Below are 11,298 nucleotides of genomic sequence, written 5' to 3' on the forward strand. Positions count from 1 at the left end.
CTTTTTTCAAATGAAGAGAAGTCTAATTTGTGCGTGGTCGTCTGGTGATAATAATAATATGCCGTATGTTAATTTCGTTTTTGTAACCTTTCAACAAGAAGGCAAGACCAGCCGGCGGGTGGAGCCTTGTGTCTGTCAACACCAAACACACTTTCCCCTAATCCCCTTTTAGCACGCTCCTTGTAGGCTTGCAGCAAGACTGATACTGTTGCATATTGGAAAGGGAAAGTAAAAGTGATGTATAAGCAAGTGGTGGTAGGATGAACATAAAAAAAAAGTGCAAGAATATGTTTCTGTATCTATTTGAATTCTGAACTTTGCATTCAGAAAAGTTCGAAATGCATGTCATGCTAACTGCTAAAGGTTTTGGTCGATTGTTGACTGCATTGGAGACTTGTGCCTCCCTAAGCTGAACAACTTTCTAAATCGACATTCTTAATCAGCAAAGGGATATTTGCAGGGATGCGATACATGGCGTGGTAGTCGATTCCCTCCCCCCCGTTCTTTCTCATCGAATCGAATTAGAAAAAGGCTCATTAACTAACTCAAAACTTTCGATGTCTTATGCCTTTCAAATAAACAAAAAGTAGGTTCTTCACACAAAGAATATTTACCGTTAGGCCCCGTTTGGTTCATTGGAATTGAATTCCATCCTAATAATCATAATTTAGACACAGATTAATTAAGCTAATATAATTGTATGTGGAATATAGTTGTATATTATAGTTGGTGATATGGGAGAGATACTTGTATGCTACACTTCTACTATAGAGAAGCGAGTCTAAGAGCGTGCTATAAGAATTGAATTCCATCTAATAACCATAATCTATAGAATCAATTTCCATCTCCCACCCCATGAATTTAAGATAGGCTTATATCTAAACTTTGGAAAGTTGTGGAATGCCACATTCCAATATAAATTAGCCTACTCCATTAAATAGATTCCAATTCCTTGGACCCAAACGGGACCTTAGGGAAGTTCACATGCAGGATTAGAAAAAATCCAGAGTGCGAAAGTGCTATTGCTAGAGATGAACAAGGTTATCCAGGAAATCGGCAGGAAATGGTGCAGCTGAACACTCTGTCCTGGGGATATATAAATCAAAACCTTGGCAAAGTGACAGCAGACAGGCTTCACACTCTTCAGAAAAAAAATGGCGCGGCCTTACATTTCGCACGTAGCATCACACATAACCTAATCTAACAACGGCACTACTTATAATATACAGGAAAATAGGACACTGATTTGGTCAAATAATATGACCAAGCCGATGCAATTGCACTTGCACCCAACCAGGGTGGCCTCCCGTACCGTACGTGTCTGGAGAGCTGTTCTGTGAAGACCGAAGATACGGTAAAAGCTTGCTGAATGCTGATTGGAGTTAAACTGCATGGATAGATGAATGAACTAGCTCTTGTCACTTGTCACTTGTCAGGGAAAAGAAAAGGTCAAAAGCAAAAGGCAAATTGGTGTGGTGGAAAAAGAGACGGTGACTCAGACGGATGTCTGTCCTTGCAGTTTATCTGATGACAGTGAACTATGGGAAGCAACACGCTTCTGCTGACAGAAGCCTTGCTGTCTCGCCTGCTTTCTTGGAGTTCGACCGTTTCAAAAACGAGCCAGAGACCTGCTCCGAGAAAAGCCCGATGGGTAAAAACAGCGGAAGCACAGTACAACATATACACTCACACCCTCATTTAGGAGAAGGAGAAAGAGACATGTAGGTTAGCTATGTACATCAAACACCATGAAGAAAATGTGCTAGATGTTTTGCTCCTGCCGCTATCCAAATTGATGCTTGATCTTTGATCTTTGTAACTACACCATTGCAAGTTTGCTAAAACAGCGGATGCACTGTACAACATATACACTCACACCCCCGTTTAGGAAAAGGAGAAAGAGACCTGTAGGCTAGCTATGTACATCAAACACCATGAAGAAAATGTGCTAGATGTTTTGCTCCTGCCGCTATCCAAATCGATGCTTGATCTTTGATCTTTGTAACTACACCATTGCAAGTTTGCTATTTCCGTTGGAAGATCCTCGCATTCTGCTAAAGCCAAATTTCCCACAGTACTAGGAGAATTAGGCTTTTTAGCCCTTTCCGGCCAGCCACCTGGGCACTTGCTAGTGCTGTCCACCACTCGTGTACGGAGTCCTGGCTGCCCCAATGGGTAGGGCTTAGAATTGCGTAGTGGGACCAGTTACTCATTTCTTCCCAAATCGTTGTCGTATAGGTGCAGCTCCTAAACAGATGGAGTCCCGTTTCTAGCGTAGAGTCACAGAGGACACAACGCGGGTTGCACGACCATCCCCGCCTCGCCAATCTATCTACTGTCCATATTCTGTTCTGGATCACCAACCATCTGAAGAACTTGCATTTGGGTGGCGTCCATGGCTTCCAAATGATGTTATCAAAGTTAGTGATCGTTGACCTGAAGAATTGTATCCGGTAAGCCGACTGCGCGCTATACTGTCTGTCTAGCATGAATTTCCAAATGATGGTGTCCTGCATTCCCGATGTGAGTTGCACCCGTGACACCTCAGTTCATAGGCGTAGGTACCCCATTAGATGTGTGACCGATGAGCCTTGTTGTTGTATGAGATTCAAGTCTCGAACCCATGTGTGGTTCTTGATGGCATGTTGTAGTGATCTGTTCTTCCTCCCAGAAATCCTAAAGAGGTTAGGGGCCACATCCCTTGACCTTTGCCCATCAATCCAGCCACTTTCCCAAAAGGATGTCCTCCTGCCGTCCCCAATTATGATCTTTGTGGCTACCGCAAATAACCTGCGATCCGCTTGCGAGCATGGGACGTCACTGGGTTCCCACCGATTGTCTTCATTCATCCATTGGTACCATAGCCATCTTAGTCGGAGCGCTCTCGAGAACTTTCGAAGGTGCAGCACACCTAGGCCTCCCCTTTTCTTGATCTCGTTGTCCGCACCCAATTAATCTTTGATTTTCCTCCTGTCAGACTCTCCGTTACTGCCCAAAGAAACTGTTTCCTTTTTGCATCAATGAGCTTTAGTATTTCTTTGGGTGCGTTAAGTGCTGTGAGCAGGTAGATCGGTTGTGAAGTGAGTAACGCTTTGACAACCGTTAGTCTACCGGCTGCCGACATATTTTTTCCTTTCCAGCTGCTCAGTTTGTTGTTGACCTTGTCCACTAGAGGCTGATAGTCGACCGTCCTAAGACGGGTTGTAGATAATGGTAGGCCAAGGTACTTGACTGGGAAGGCGCCATTTCTTGCTGGTAGGTTCCTTAGGACTTCAGCGAGTTGTATTCCTTCGCATTGGATTGGGATTACCATTGATTTTTGGAAGTTCGTTTTCAGCCCCGTTGTCTCTCCAAACATATTTAAGATGCTAACCAAAACATCTATCTTGTCCTTCTTTGGTGCGATGAACATTGCAGCATCGTCGGCGTACATCGAGATGCGGCACTAGGGTGTCCGCCCACGTAGTTTAGAGAGTACTCCCATCTCCGATGCTAGTTGCAGGATCCTTTGCAGAGGATTGATTGCTATGACGAATAAAAGCGGACATAAGGGGTCACCCTGGTGTAGGCCTCTACCATGAATTAGTGGCGGGTTTGGAACCCCGTTGAGTAGTAGGCGGGAGGATGACATGGAGAGAAGCGCTGCAATCCAGTCTCGCCAGCACATCGGGAAACCCATGTATTGTAGGAGTGACAGAAGGTAATCCCACCTTATGCAGCCATCTAGCTGTATTTCGCACCGTCATAAAGTTATCATGGATACTCCGTTTTTTTATGAATGCGCTCTGGCACTTGGAGACAATTGATGACATATGTGGCTGCAATATGAGGGCCAGTGCTTTGGTGATAATTTTGATGAATGAGTAGATTAGGCTGATGGGCCTATAGTCCTGTACAATGATTGCCCCTTCTTTCTTCGATATTAGTATGATATTTGCAGAATTGATGAGTTGGAGGCTATTACAGCGCAATGAGTAGAAAGCGTTCACTGCTGCCATCACATCTGTTTTGAGGAAGAGGCCCGTGTACCCATCCGGCCTTGGTGCTTTGTCCCCCGGCACCCTGCCAGTGGCATGCTTGATTTCATCTTCTGAGAAAGGGGCATCTAGCGATGATAATTGGTGGTGGGAAATCCCTAAAATGTCCCAATTGAAATCCGCATGACGAGACAATAGCCGCTGCATAGTTGCTTTGAAGAAATTTTGGATTTCATTTGCTTTATCCTCATGATTACACGCCCATCCATTGCCTTTTCTCAGTTTTTGAATGAAGTTCCTACCCTAGCGTTCGCTCTTTGGTGAAAGAAGCGTGTGTTGGCGTCCCCCAACTGTAGGTCTCTGACTCTGTTGGCTTGCTTTTTATGCGCCCGCTCCACGATGACTAAACCCATGGCCCTTGTCTTGAGTCGTTTACGTAGGAGGTGCTCCTGCTATGAAAGTGGTATGTGTTCTTGCGCCATGTCAAGCCGCATAATGATCTCCAGGGCCATGAGCAGCTGTAGTTTGGCGTCCGGTATGAGCTTGGTACTCCACTTCCTCAGGGCTGCAGCCGTTTGCTGGAGTTTGTGATATAATATGTGAAAAGATTCTACATGTGGGGATTGAGTGGTCCAAGTCCGTGTGACGACGTCCCTAAATCCTGGTAGCTTTGTCCAAAAATTCTCAAATTTGAAGGAGTTTGGTCATCGCGGACCTCCTTGGTTAGACAGTAGTACGAGGCAGTGGTCTGACAAGGAGGATGATAGGGCATGCAAAACATGCTTGCTGAAGGCAAAGTCCCAGTCATCGTTTGCAAAACTCTATCGAGCTTGATAGGGGTAGGATTTCGCCGTTCATTGCTCCATGTGAATTTCCTATTTTGTAATTTGATTTCATCTAAGTCACAGGCATCAATCGCGTCTCTGAATGTGGACATTAGCCTTAGATTTAAGCTGTTGTTGTTCTTGTCGCTTGCTTTGTATATCATATTGAAGTGCCATTGGGAACCCGCTTGGGGCTTTAGGGACCATATTTCGGTGAGGAAATCCATTTTCCTCCTCGCACTGGTTGGGCCGTAGATAACCGATATGAGGAATTTGTTGAATGTTTCTAGCACCGTGACCTCTGCCGTGATGTGAAACTCTCCTAAATTAATGTTGTCCAACCTGACGTGATTGGAGTTCCACTGGAGCATCATGCTGCCTTTCGTGCCACTGAGACCCCCTGCTGGTTTGAACACATACTCGTCCAGCCTATACCCTCCCAAGTATGTCGTTGTGTATCTGTCTATTTCATTTAATTTTGTTTCCTGGAGGCATGCTAGGTGGATGCATGCTATGTGGCAGGATGTGCCATTAATTGTTTCACGAACAGTGTCCCTCCTCGCTCTCTGATTGGGCCCTCTCACGTTCCAACATAGGATTTCAAGGTTGCAGCTTGTCATTGGAGTCATTGGGCAAGCTCGTTAGAATGTGTGTGCCTGTCATGCAGCGCTGGTGACTGGCTAGCACATGTAAAAGCTGAGCGGCTAGAGCAGCACCCTGCATCCTGGGGCTGAGACGAACTAGACCGCCTGGGCAGCGACGGTCTCGCCGCGGTGCCCCGTATGGCATCGTACTCACACTGCGTCGGCGGTGGTTGTCACGGTAGTGCTGGGGCATGCCCTTGCATTTGTACGTGCTGGTCCCGTGCGCCGTCGAGGATGGTGCTCCTGGCGGCTGGACCTCCGTACGCCGCTCTTGCTCGCTATGCGGTTGTCCGGCGTGTGCCGTGAGCAACGGGTTTTGGCGTCTGATCTCCCACTGCACCAGCGCGCCCAGCAGCCCCGCCCGCGCCGTCAGCGGGGGCATGCATGCCCACCGCACCGGCTTGTACGCGCGCTTTGCCGCCGGCGTCATGGGGTGCTAGGCGTCTCCGGCCAGCACCACGCAGCGGCCCCTCAACGACGCGCCCGGCGCCAGGCCCTGCCAGAGCCACCGGTCCACGAGTGTCAACACAGCGCCCTCGGACGTGCACAAGGACTTGCGCGTGCGCTTCAGCCGCGGCGGGCCGGTCGCTTCCCAGTAGCAACGACGAAGCATGCTGGAGGAGTACACCGGTGGTGACGGCAGCCTGAATTCCCACCATTAGCAGAACACATACAGACCCGCATACCATGCCGTTTATTGTCATCATCAACATATGCAGAGGGATGAACAATCAGATTGAAATAGAACGGCAGGTTCAGATTTTGCCTTAGGAAAGCATTGCAGTTGCATACACAAGCACTGGGAGGAAGTGGACTGCAGCAGCTGGTTAGCCGGCGGCGGCAACGTTCAGGCGGCTGCCTGAACTGACTGTGTGTGTAGGTTGTCGACCGTTATCCTCAACAACAATAGATGCGTGCACTGTTTTTATGCTCGCATTTCGCCGATAGATGCTATGCTTTGTAAGTACTCCGTAGCTCACTGACTGATCGGGTCGAGACAGATCGTTCCCTGAACTGAATCTTCTGACACCCTCGGTCGCTCGTAAGATAGCAACTGAGCTGAATATTCCTCTGACAGTGAAAAACTGATCGGGTCGGAGATAGACAGATGATTCCTGGGGCTACTGCGAGGAAATTAGGCACGTTTCCGCGGAAAGGTCGGAGCTGCGGGAATTCGACGGGGGAGGTTACCACGGCGGCCCGTTGTCTGGCGGGGAAATACCCAAAAAGTGCAGCAGATCCGTTGCACTTTTGCACGCAGAACAGTCTCCTCTGCTACTGCATCAGGAATTCAGGAGCCTCCAGGAAGGACTAGTCAGACACTCAGACGTATACGACGGAGATTCAGCAGCCTTGGCGCGCAGCGCAGCGAACTCGCGTATTAATCGCGCATGTGCGGATTAGGCTAACCGAGCTCGAAAACACGCGCGTATACGCCGGTTTGAATTAATCTCGCCTCGGACGAGCAATAAAATATCGTGTCGCTGCGGGGTCAGTGACGCCCGCCGCTTTACCTGTTCGCTGCCTCTCCGCGTATATAAGCCGCGCTGCTTTGCCTCTCCTTTCCATCCCAGCTCGGCAGCTCCATAGACTCAGGCTCTCTCGCCTCTCCCGCGCCGCAGGCCCGCCGAAGGCGCGCGATCCCGGGCGGCGCCGAGGAAAGCGAGAGCACGGCTTCCTTTCCGGGGAGATTTCGACGTAGATTGCAGCGGAAATGGACGCCGGCGACGCCATGGAGAGAGGCCAGCAGCGCTCGCCGCGGCTGCCAGAGGTGCGTCCGCTTCTTAGCTACTCACTCCGTTCGAAATTATAACTTATTCCAATTTTATTGGAGAGTCAGCCATTTTATATTTGATCAAAATCATAGAGAAAATTACAACAATTTATAGCATCGAAACTAATGACACTTATTTGGTATCATGAATATTAGTACTTTATTATATAAATTTAGTTACACTTGAGAAGTTTTGACTCTCTAAAGTTAGAATGATTTATAATTTGGGACAGAAGGAGTACTTTATGAGCATCGGCTCATCCGGTTGAATTACTGCGTGCCCCCATTTTTTTTCTTAACAAATTACCGCCCGCTTTTCAGTTTTTGCCTGTAAAGCTCGCTGAAGCCATCACAGAGCATTCATTAGGTCCCAGTTATAGGACGCTAAAAATCAAAACGCGACATCGCAGAACATTACTAGGCCCGGCTGGTGTTGTGTCCACAGAAGCGAGCCCATGCGTAGCAAGCAACCAAGGTTCGCGCGTGTCCCGCTGCATTAGCTAGCAACCATGATAACGTATCACGCCACGGCTAATATTAACCCAGAGCTTTTACTGTGTCCATGCGTTTTTCGTGATTGGTTTACACGATTCACGGGGGACGGGTTTGGTGACAACAACCTCGCGGACCATGTCTCCACCACGTCGAGGAGCGTAACGATTCAAGCTGCCGACCTTTCACCCAAAGTAAAAGGGATAAAGGTTGTCAAAAAAAGCGGTAGAACACACTTTATCGCTTTACACATCACAACCACTATGTTCTCTCTTTTTTTTTCGGGTAAACCAGTTCTCAACACACACACACACACAAAAAAAAAACATTCCCCACCTGTTATGTGAATTCTTTCTAAAAAAGAGCTGTATACGTATGCTCGCAAAATTGGGTGCTAGGACTAGGAGGCCAAGAAAAAAAAAAGCCTTGGGGTGCTAGTTAGAGAACCTGTATTGTCATGTACATGTATACCATCATGTTTCTCGTTCATGATTAAGAAATGGTTGTGATCAATCAATAAACATTGTGATCTCAGTAGTTCATGTTGGTTGTAACCTGCAGAAGCGAAGAGTTTAGCTTTGTAACAGTTTGTACAAATCATAACTTTGCAGAGCCGGAGCCCAAAGATCCAGGACGAAAGCCTCACGGTGCCACTCATTCAAGACAAGAAAACTGGAAGCAAAGCGCCAGCTGTTGTTCTAGGTGAGCTCCCAAGTTTCTTCACACAGAACCATCGAGGCAGCTACAGTAATATGCTACTGTCATCGGTGGAAGTTTCTTTTTTTTGTTCACTAAGCATCCAAACTTCACTAAATGCCGGCGACAAATTAAACACTGCTTCTTTTTCTGTAGGATTTGAGTGCTTGGAGAGCACAGCGTTCAATGGCATTGGCACGAACCTGGTGGTGTACCTGGAGAGCGTCCTGCACGGCAGCAATCTCGCCAGTGCGTCCAATGTCACCTCCTGGATCGGGACCAGCTACCTGACCCCCGTCTTCGGCGCCATCGTCGCGGACACGTTCTGGGGCAACTACAACACCATCCTCGTCTCCCTCGTCATCTACCTTCTTGTAAGCATTTTTTTCAAATTCAAATCGAAACATTTCAACTCTTAATTTGCTTAATGACTTTGCAACCATCTGATCGGCACATCAGGGCATGATGCTCGTCACCTTCTCGGCGTTCCTGCCGATCACCGAGCTCTGCGGGGTCGGCTCGTCGTGCCACCCCGTGCTGGGCGCGCGGAACATGGCCTTCCTCGGCCTCTACCTCGTGGCGTTCGGCAGCGGCGGCGTGCGCGCGGCGCTGCTGCCGTTCGGCGCGGAGCAGTTCGACGACGACAACGCCGTGGACCGGGAGCGCAAGATATCCTTCTTCAGCTGGTTCTACATCTGCGTGGACTTCGGCATGATCGTCTCGGGCGTGTTCATCGTGTGGGTCCAGCAGAACGTCAGCTGGGGCCTGGGATTCGGCATCGCCACGGCCTGCATCGCGCTCGCCTTCGGCGGCTTCGTCCTCGCCACGCCCATGTACAAGCGCACCACGCCCACCGGCTCGCCGCTCAAGAGCCTGGGCCAGGTCGTGGTCGCCGCGTTCAGGAAGGCCTGCCTCCGCGTCCCCTCCGACGCCGGCCTCCTCTACGAGGTCCACGACAAGATCGACCAGCCCAAGATCGCGCACACCGACGAGTTCGCGTTCCTCGACAAGGCGGCCGTGGTCGCCGACTCGGACCTGGAGGAGGTGACGGACGCCGACGCCGCGGGGTCGTCGTCGTGGAGGCTGTGCACGGTGACGCAGGTGGAGGAGCTCAAGATCCTGCTGCGGCTGATGCCGATCTGGGCGACGAGCATCGTGCTGTCGGCGGCGTACGCGCAGCTGAACACCACGTTCGTGCAGCAGGGCGGCGCCATGGACATGCGGGTGGCGTCCTTCACCATCCCGGCCGCGTCGATGGTGTCCTTCGAGGTGCTCTGCGTCCTGGGCCTGGGTGCTCATCTACGGCTCCGCCATCGTGCCGGCGCTCCGGGCCGTCTCCCCGTCCCGCGGCGAGCCGTCGCAGCTGCAGCGGATGGGCGCCGGGCGGCTGCTCATGGCGTGCGCGATGGCCGTGGCGGCGCTGGTGGAGACGAAGCGCCTGGCCGCCGCGGGCCGCGGCGAGGCCGTGAGCATCCTGTGGCAGATGCCGCAGTACTTCGTGCTGGCCGGCGCGGAGGTGTTCTGCTACATCGCGCAGCTGGAGTTCTTCTACACTGAGGCCCCCGACACGATGAAGAGCATGTGCACGTCGCTGGCGCTGCTCACCGTCGCGCTGGGCAGCTACATGAGCTCGCTCATCTACGCCGTCGTGGACGCGCTCACCGCGACCGGCGGCCGGCCCGGGTGGATCGCGAACAACCTCAACGAGGGGCACCTAGACTACTTCTTCTGGACCATGGCGGCGCTGTGCACGCTCAACTTCGTCGTGTACAGCGCCTTCGCAAGGAACTACAAGGTCAAGACGGTCGTGTCGTGATCCGGATGGAGCGCGCGCTCAGGCTCTGCTTCGTCGCGCACAAGGTCAAGACGGTGGAATTTGCAGTGGGTGTTGCGCAATGGCGCGTTTGTGCACAAAGATTTTAGAGATTGCTAGGAATGCGTAGGTGCATAGGCAACGGCATTATTTGTGCGCTCCATTGTGTTACGTACGTGGTAGCGACGGGCCGGGGTTGTTATTGATTTTTTTTTGGTTCAATTTCTTTTCTTTTCTGTAGTGTAAGTTGAAACATGGATCGGCAACAGGACATCCGTGCATCATATGATATATGCCTCGGGAAAAAAATGCAGCAATACTGCGCATTTGCCAACGAATCAATGACCGTGTTTGTTCATGAGAGAGCGCGTTTTTTATTGGACAATATGGTTAATTAGAAATGAAGTTGTTTTGATAAATCTCGATCAAAACTTTTTTGCAGGTACTATTCACAACGATAGAGTCTTCTTCATCTCAGCATGTCAATCTTTCGAGATGGCATGTTTCTTTAGTTGAAATGGATGGTTCTTCAATTTGAGAATTGGATTTTGAGTCGGTTGATATTGTCTAAAATTTGTGTATGAGTGACTACTTGTAAAAATTATGAACTGATTCCCCTCGATGTTGAAGCCGGATTTTATCCATTATTAAAAAAAATCAGAGCGCGCGCGGAAGTATCCTATAATTTTTAGGCCTGGAATGCCCGTCGCAATGTTGGGCCAAGCTGAAGCTGTACAAAAGAGGTGGGGTTCTTATACGGGCCAGACGACGCTACATACACACTAGTAAAGGACACCGGGAGTTGAGGCGGTGAGAAAAAAGTCCCGGGAGACCAACGAATCGCCATCTGGGGAAGAAAATGCAAGATTCAACTCTGAATAAGGCCTTGTTTAGTTGCCTGATTTTGGTTGTCCAAAATCACTGTGCTAACACTGTAGCACATTGTAGCGTTTCGTTTGTATTTGTGAATTATTGTCCAAATATTGACTAATTAGGCTCAAAAGATTCGTCTCGCAAAGTACAACCAAACTGTGCAATTAGTTTTTGATGTCGTCTACATTCAGTTATCCATGCATGT

The 11,298-nt window shown here is 49.7% G+C and overlaps 1 pseudogene; it reads left to right on the top strand.

The window, feature by feature from the left end:
- The first annotated feature begins 7,031 nt into the window (after window positions 1-7,031).
- LOC101764407 lies at window positions 7,032-10,578 on the top strand (annotated as a pseudogene).
- Window positions 10,579-11,298: the final 720 nt, after the last annotated feature.

Source organism: Setaria italica, chromosome VII, assembly GCF_000263155.2.
Source record: "Setaria italica strain Yugu1 chromosome VII, Setaria_italica_v2.0, whole genome shotgun sequence".
Taxonomy (NCBI): Eukaryota; Viridiplantae; Streptophyta; class Magnoliopsida; order Poales; family Poaceae; genus Setaria; species Setaria italica.